Here is a 7,756-nt window from a genome sequence, read left to right on the forward strand (position 1 = left end):
TCCCCTGCCATTCCTTTTAGCCACAAGGAGAAGCCGTTGGAGGTATTTCCCCATGCAGCGGGAGTTTGTTGCTGGGAAGTGTGCGCGCACCAAAAATAATGGCCATTGTTTTTGCCTTTACTTTAAAAAAAAATGTGTGGTCGCGCTATTTGTAACTCGAGCTGTGTGAGGTAGTTTTCCTTCCTGATCAGAGGTTTTTCCTTCTGATAACCTAAGGAATTATTACACCTCATTTTCTTATTAGATTCGAGGCCATCTCGTGTATTATTGTTGGCTTAACCCTCACAGCCTTTCCCAGTGGCACAACAGCGAGCACCCAGGCCCGTGTCCGTCTGTGCAGGGAAGCTGTTGAAGGCCTCTCTTTATTATCTTGGCCTTTCAGGCATTCTTAATTTGGCTGTTTGGATATTCACTCTATCAAGCTGTTTCTCTATTAATATATATATATATATATATATATATATATATATATATATATATATATATATATATATATATATATATATATATATATATATATATTTGTTTTCTGAGGTTCTCGGGTATTTGTATGTGGATCTTTGGTTATTCGGGTTCTCTCCGCGTAAGATTCAAAGTATCTAGGCAACGTTTCGGCGAGGTCCCACTCGCCATCTTCAGGCTGGTGCTTTCGGCTTAGTGCCAGTGCAAGCAGTGTGTGACCGAGCTGCCATCTCTCTATATACAAGTGGTGGGGGATGGTGTGCTGGGCTGGTTGGCTGTGCTGCAGCCTCTTGATTGGTTGATGGAGTTGATGTTGGTATAATGGGCTGTGTAATGGCCTTTTGTTGTGGAGATATCCTGGATCTTGTGCTGTCATCTCCTGGGTCGTTAGCCTCTTGTGTTTTAACGGCTTGGGTAATGGGTTGTGTGATGGGCTTGTGAGTTCTTTTGTTGTGGTATCCTGGGTCTTGCGTTGTAATCTCCTGGGTCGTTTGTGTTTTGATCTCTTTTCCATTAGCCTCCTGTGTAGTAACAGCTTGGGTAATGGGTTGTGTGATGACCTTGTGAGATTTATTGCTGTGGTATCCTTGGTCTTGTGCTGTGATATCCTGGGTCATTTGCTGTGTTGTGACTTCTTGAGTTCTTGAGGTGTAATTTCTTGAGTTTTCTGATGTGATGTCCTGAGCAGGTGGCTGTGATGTAGCATTTTGGGTTTTTAATATGGCTTTGAGTTTGGGGTCTGGGTCTGTGTTCGTTTGGCTTCGAGTTCGTGGTCGTGCCACATCTTCATGGTGGGGTCAGTTCGCTTCATGTATGGTTCAGAGGAGTTTGAAGTGGGTAGTGATGCAGCTGCAGTGCGGCTTCTGGTCTGTGGTCGTGTCTCATCTTCTGTGTGGGTGTGAGTCTGCTTTTACGTGGAAGTGTGGTGGTGGCATCTTGTGTGGCCCTCATGGGTGTGGGTCTGGTGTCATTTATCATGTTGGGTACTCGTCTGTTCATGAGGCGGGTTTCCAAATGGCTGGTAAGCGGGAGGTGTCATCTCTTTTATTCATGCTGTGTGGGCGTTTTCTATCTCTATGGCTTCTCTGATTATTCTGCTGCTGTGGTGTTCAGTTTTGGCGATAGTTCTGGTATTTTTAAGGTCAATCTCATGTCCTGTGGCTTTGAGGTGTTGGACCAGGGAAGAGGTTGGTTCTTCTTCCCTCAATCAAAAAAGAAGAACCAACCTCTTCCCTGGTCCAACACCTCAAAGCCACAGGACATGAGATTGACTTTAAAAATACCAGAACTATCGCCAAAACTGAACACCACAGCAGCAGAATAATCAGAGAAGCCATAGAGATAGAAAAACGCCCACACAGCATGAATAAAAGAGATGACACCTCCCGCTTACCAGCCATTTGGAAACCCGCCTCATGAACAGACGAGTACCCAACATGATAAATGACACCAGACCCACACCCATGAGGGCCACACAAGATGCCACCACCACACTTCCACGTAAAAATCAGACTCACACCCACACAGAAGATGAGACACGACCACAGACCAGAAGCCGCACTGCAGCTGCATCACTACCCACTTCAAACTCCTCTGAACCATACATGAAGCGAACTGACCCCACCATGAAGATGTGGCACGACCACGAACTCGAAGCCAAACGAACACAGACCCAGACCCCAAACTCAAAGCCATATTAAAACCCAAAATGCTACATCACAGCCACCTGCTCAGGACATCACATCAGAAAACTCAAGAAATTACACCTCAAGAACTCAAGAAGTCACAACACAGCAAATGACCCAGGATATCACAGCACAAGACCAAGGATACCACAGCAATAAATCTCACAAGGTCATCACACAACCCATTACCCAAGCTGTTACTACACAGGAGGCTAATGGAAAAGAGATCAAAACACAAACGACCCAGGAGATTACAACGCAAGACCCAGGATACCACAACAAAAGAACTCACAAGCCCATCACACAACCCATTACCCAAGCCGTTAAAACACAAGAGGCTAACGACCCAGGAGATGACAGCACAAGATCCAGGATATCTCCACAACAAAAGGCCATTACACAGCCCATTATACCAACATCAACTCCATCAACCAATCAAGAGGCTGCAGCACAGCCAACCAGCCCAGCACACCATCCCCCACCACTTGTATATGAGAGAGATGGCAGCTCCGGTCACACACTGCTTGCACTGGCACTAAGCCGAAAGCACCAGCCTGAAGATGGCGAGTGGGACCTCGCCGAAACGTTGCCTAGATACTTTGAATCTTACGCGGGAGAGAACCCGAATAACCAAAGATCCATATATATATATATATATATATATATATATATATATATATATATGTATGTATGTATGTATGTATGTATGTATGTATGTATGTATGTATATCTATATCTATATCTATATCTATATCTATATCTATATCTATATCTATATCTATATCTATATCTATGTGGATCTTTGGTTATTCGGGTTTTCTCCCATGTAGAATTGGAAGTATCTAGGTGACATTTCAATGAAGTCTCATTCATCATCTTCAGGCTTGTGTCTTCAGCTTTGTGCTTCTCAGAGTAATGTGAGCTTGCAGCTGCTTCTTCCTTTTAACTGCTAGTGGGGGTGTGACTTGATTGGGTGGGGGCTTGGCTGTGTTCTGATTGGCTGGGGGTGTGCTCTCATTGGTTGGGGGGTTGGCTGTGTTCTGATTGGTTGGGGGGTTGGCTGTGTTCTGATTGGCTGGGGGTGTGTTCTGTTCAGTTGGGGGCTTGGTTGTGCTCAGGTTAGTCTTAGTTGCTGGGGGATTTGAGCTGGTGATCTGTGATCCTGCTGTTTGGCTTCGCGTTCGTGGTCATGCCACATCTTCATGGTGGGCGTCAGTTTGCTTCATGTATGGGTCGGAGGGGTTTGAAGCGGGTAGTGATGCAGCTGCGGTACGGCTTCTGGTCTGTGGTCATGTCTCATCTTCTGTGTGGGTGTGAGTCTGCTTTCTACATGGAAGTGTGGTGGTAGCATCTTGTGTGGCCCTCATGGGTGTGGGTCTGGTGTCATTCTTCATGTTAGGTACTCATTTGTTCATGAGGGCGGGTTTCCAAATGGCTGGTAGGCGGAAGGTATCATCTTGTTTATTCATGCTGTGTGGGCGTTTTTCTATCTCTATGGCTTCTCTGATTATTCTGTTGTTGAAGTGTTTGGTTTTGGTGGTAGTTCTGGTATTTTTAAAGTCAATCTCATGTCCTGTGGCTTTGAGGTGTTGGACCAGGGAAGAGGTCGGTTCTTCTTTTTTGATTGAGTTCTTTTGTTCTTCAATGCGTGCACTTATTCTTCTGTTAGTTTGTCCGATGTATGTGGTGGGGCAGGCGGTGCAAGGGATTTATATCTATATATATATTGGTGACTTTCATTAATAATAATAATAATAATAATAATAATAATAATAATAATAATAATAATAATAATAAATATTCAGTATTAATATCTTAATAAGGAAAGATATTATTACTGTGATACGACTCATATTATATATAGATATATCTTAATTGAAAACAAAACAAAACAAAACAAGGGGATAAGATATTATCAGGGCAACCGGTCCCTTCTTGGATCAGGCCCCTGGGCATGCCAACCGCCTCAACAGTATCGCTTTGAATAACGAGCATACTGCATCTCTTTCAATTCAAAATGGCTGGCGGTACTAGCTCTCAACCCTCAACATCAAGGGTCAACGCTAAATCTCAGCACAAATCCAAGCAGACAAAAGGTCATTCTAAAGCTTCAGAAAAGGATGCCAACAGGCGCCATAAAGCATTAGAAAAGCAAATAGATAGGTGTGCAAGGGAGGCACGCAGGGCCTCACAGGACCTTCTGCCCCCCAGTCCAGTACCGTCTACCTCTTCCCATCCTCTTCCTCCCCTAGATCTCTCCCTCTCATCCAGACATAGCTTGGTTTCCCAGAGTCAATAGGCCCAGTTACCTGGAACACAGACCACACGAAGGGCTCCTGAAGCTACATTCATTCCGACGGATGCCGGTCTTCAACAGGACAACATTCTTCCAGAGGAAGTTCCAGAGAGAATGAAGGCGTGGATGGAGCTGGCAATCCACCAGGGAATTGCAGCAGGTCTTCAACACGCAGTTCTGACCAGGGAACACCCGGTAACCACTGACTATGATTCTCAATCTCTAAGGTCGTTGACCAGATCGGAGCAACACTATACCCAGGTACAGTTTCAGGGGGACATGCCCCTCCAAGGGCTGCAGGAGGAGGAGGCAGAAGAAGTGGATCACATTGATCAAATGGAACAGATTGGATCAGGATCAATACATGACAGTGACCCGGCCCTGTCAGAAGCAGACCCCCTAGAAAGTGGGATGTCTGAGGATGAGGGCCTTATTCCTGATCAACTATTCAGATCACTTTTGTTTAAGGCAAAAAACATTGCACGCCTGAACAAGTCGGCCCCTTCTACCACTCCAACTCCTTCGGAAGAGGGACCAGAAGATCTAATTTTCAACCAATCAGTAGTCAAAGCAGAGGTGATCCCAGTTCCTCACATGTTTTCAGACCTGGTACGGAAACAGTGGGCGTTTGCAGCGGTGTACCCTGCCCCCATGGGATAGGACAGGAAATATTTTAATTTGGCCCCTGATTTCTCAAAATTGTTGAATACTCCTGAGGTAGACGAACCTATAGTGGGATTAGCGTCCTCATCCTCCAGTCCCAGTGAAGCGCTGGAGGCATTAAAGCTGGAGGAAAAACGAGCAGAGCTTGCCCTACGCAGGGCCCATCAGTCTGACACGTGGGCCATCAGAGCAGCCACGGCCGCTTCCTTCTTTACCCGTGCTTCTCTCAGGTGGCTCCGTCTCTTACGGGAGCATGTCCCTAATTCCAACATTAGAGAGCACCAAGATATTGCAAAACTTATAGCAGCTGCTGAATTCTCAGCTGGCGCAACTTATCATGTGGTCAAGTTTTCAGCCAGGGCCATTACCTCACATGTCACAGCGCGACGCTTACTATGGTTAAAACATTGGCAAGCGGACATTAAGCACAAATGCAAGCTGGCTTCATCTCCTATTGTGGGAAACAGCCTCTTTGGCCCTGCCCTCGACCCGCTGCTAATCGAAACCCGAAACAAAAAGAAAATTCTACCTTCCCTTTTTCGGAAGTCAGATTCTAGAAACTCTCAGGCTTTTGCAGGGGATCCTTTCGGCCCTTTTATCAGGGATTCTTCTCACCCAGATACCAGACCCCCATCTTTCAGACCAGGGCAGCAGCCAGAGAGGTCCGACTTCGGGGATAGGAACAGAAGGGGTGGCCAATCCAAGAGAACCTTTCAAGGAGCAGGAAATAGGTCTTTCCGGCGTCCAAGATAACTCCCCAGACCCGGCTCCCATTGGCGGACGCCTTAAATTATTCGGGGACCAATAGGACTCCTCAACGTCTGATTCCTGGGTCAGAGACATGATCAGATTTGGTCTTGCGCTGGAGTTTCAATCCACTCCCCCAGACTTTTTCATGTCATGCCCTGTTTCCAGAGATCCGGTTAAACGTAATCTTATGGAAACAGCTATCCATCATCTACTGGACATATGAGCCATCCAACCAGTAGCTATCAATCAATGAGGGCGAGGTTTCTATTCACATCTTTTTGTTGTTCCCAAAAGTTTGAGGGGGTGGAGAGCAATATTGGATCTGAAATGTCTCAACTGTTTTTAGTATATCGCAAGTTTAAAATGCACACCCTGCAATCTATCTTACTTTGCATCAGAAAGGATGACATACTTATGTCCATAGATCTGACCTACATATTGCTATTCAGCCTTCCTACTATAAATTTCTGAGATTCTGTTATAATAGCCACCATTTTGAATATGTGGCCCTTCCTTTCGAACTAGCTTCTGCCCCCAGGACCTTCACGAATGTTCTCGCAGCGCTAGCTGCTCATCTCCGTGATATCCCCATATGACTCCAGTGTTATCTTGATGACATCTTGATTTTGTCATCTTCCGATCATCAAGCAGTTAGAGATACTCAGAACACATTACAATCCCTACAAAACACGGGTTCTCAATAAATTGGAAAAAGAGTCATTTAACACCATCGACTCGGTTAACCCATCTGGGGGCAGTCATAGATATGGTGGAAGGCAAAGTTTACCTGTTACCAGATAGACTAAATAGCATTCAGCAATTAGTTAAGGAGATCAGGGGTCTTAAGAGGATGTCCCTAGCGGAACTATCAAAATTGTTAGGCAAGATGATCTCATGTATATCTATCATCCCTTGGGCCCGGCTCCACACTAGATCCCTCCAGTGGTTCCTGCTCCCGTACCAGCACTCCGGCCGAAGCAACTCCAAATACAAGGTCAAGGTACCATCAAAGGTCTTCATATCTCTCCTCTGGTGGACCAGACCAGTCATCAACAGAGGCTGCCTCTTCAAAGAGCCACACAGACTTACCATCACCACTGATGCCAGCCTGTTTGGATGGGGAGCACACGTTCAATCACTCACAACCCAAGGCTGCTGGTCCGCCATAGAACAGTCGTGCAGCATAAACTGGCTGGAGCTTCTAGCAGTACACCTGGCTCTCTGCAGCTTCCTTCCACAGGTACGCAATCAGCACATACTAATATTGACTGACTACATAACAGCCAAAGCTCACATAAACAAATGGGGGCACACAGTCAAAACATCTCATGTGGGAAGCGGAGCGCTTGTGTCATTGGGCGGACAGCAACCTACTTTCCATCAGAGCAGAGCACATTTCGGGCCTGTCGAATACACAGGCAGACTGGCTAAGCAGGGACAAGATCGATCAATCAGAGTGGCACCTCCATCCAACTCTGTTTCAAGAGGCGGTCAGGACATTTGGACAGCCAGTGGTGGACCTGTTCACTTCCCCCCTCAACGCTCAGCTCCCGAGATTTTTTTCCAGGTACCCCTGACTTCTGTATACATTCCTGCCACTTCCACTGCTTCCCAAGGTCATCCAGAAACTGCTAGATGAGAGGGCGGAGCTGCTTCTAGTAGCTCCTTACTGGCCCAAATGGCCGTGGTTTGCAGACCTCCGCAGTCTATCCATATCAACACCATGGAGAATTCCGCCAGACAGGGTCTTGCTAACCCAGGGACCCCTTCAACATCCGGACCCTCAATGGTTGCACCTGACTGTCTGGAGGTTGAGCGGAGTCGTCTGAAGAGCGAAAAGTTTTCCAACAGAGTTATCACCACCATCCAAGCTGCCAGACGCCCCTCAACAACTCGCATT

This window comes from Notechis scutatus, unplaced genomic scaffold, assembly GCF_049901735.1.
Source record: "Notechis scutatus isolate UNSWTSFEM ecotype Mainland unplaced genomic scaffold, rNotScu1.2 NSCUSCF23, whole genome shotgun sequence".
Taxonomy (NCBI): Eukaryota; Metazoa; Chordata; class Lepidosauria; order Squamata; family Elapidae; genus Notechis; species Notechis scutatus.